Genomic DNA, 693 nt, shown 5'->3' on the forward strand with positions numbered 1-693 from the left:
CAGGCGCACAATCGTTTATTGGTTCAACGATTACGGTTCGTCGCCTGCTCACCCTGCAGCATGGGTTGTAACCGCGACCGCGAAAGGTGTCATTTACAAACTTGGCCCCGGGGTCTGAGAGGTGACGCTTCCAGTCTTCTAACGTCCATTGCGTAGGCAAAAGGTACATTCTACCGTCCTCTCCTCTAGAACACAATGTTATGTTCCACCCCTGCTCTGATTTTCGGATTTGGCTGTCAAAATTACATGCTACAATAACACTTTCACCATCGATAAACCAAAAGGCGTGGCAATTCCTCACTCTGTTATATTCCTCACCATTACAGAGTGAGGAAAATAAAAGTATTATTAAAATAGCGCCTATCTGTTTACACATCAAGAACAATTCTGAGGGCGTAAATTTTTAGAGGCAGTGAAGCAACAGATTGTGCACCACAACGTGGTTTAGATCTTTGGTTTCTAAAGGTAGTAGTGATAGTAAAGCAAACCAACATTGTGGAGTAAAGAAAGAATGAGCTCAGAGCAAAATAGAAAATGATGTGAGGTGTAATTTATATTTTTGTGAGAGAGAATTTTTAATTTTTGTCTGGAAAAAATTCCAAAGGAGAAAAAATTTTTTCATATTGTAGTTTCCACTTCCAACCTTGCTTCTTATCTTTTTAAAATTAAATATATGCAGAGCGGCACAAATCA

Source organism: Trypanosoma equiperdum (assembly GCF_001457755.1).
Source record: "Trypanosoma equiperdum strain OVI genome assembly, contig: ctg_92, whole genome shotgun sequence".
NCBI lineage: Eukaryota > Euglenozoa > Kinetoplastea > Trypanosomatida > Trypanosomatidae > Trypanosoma > Trypanosoma equiperdum.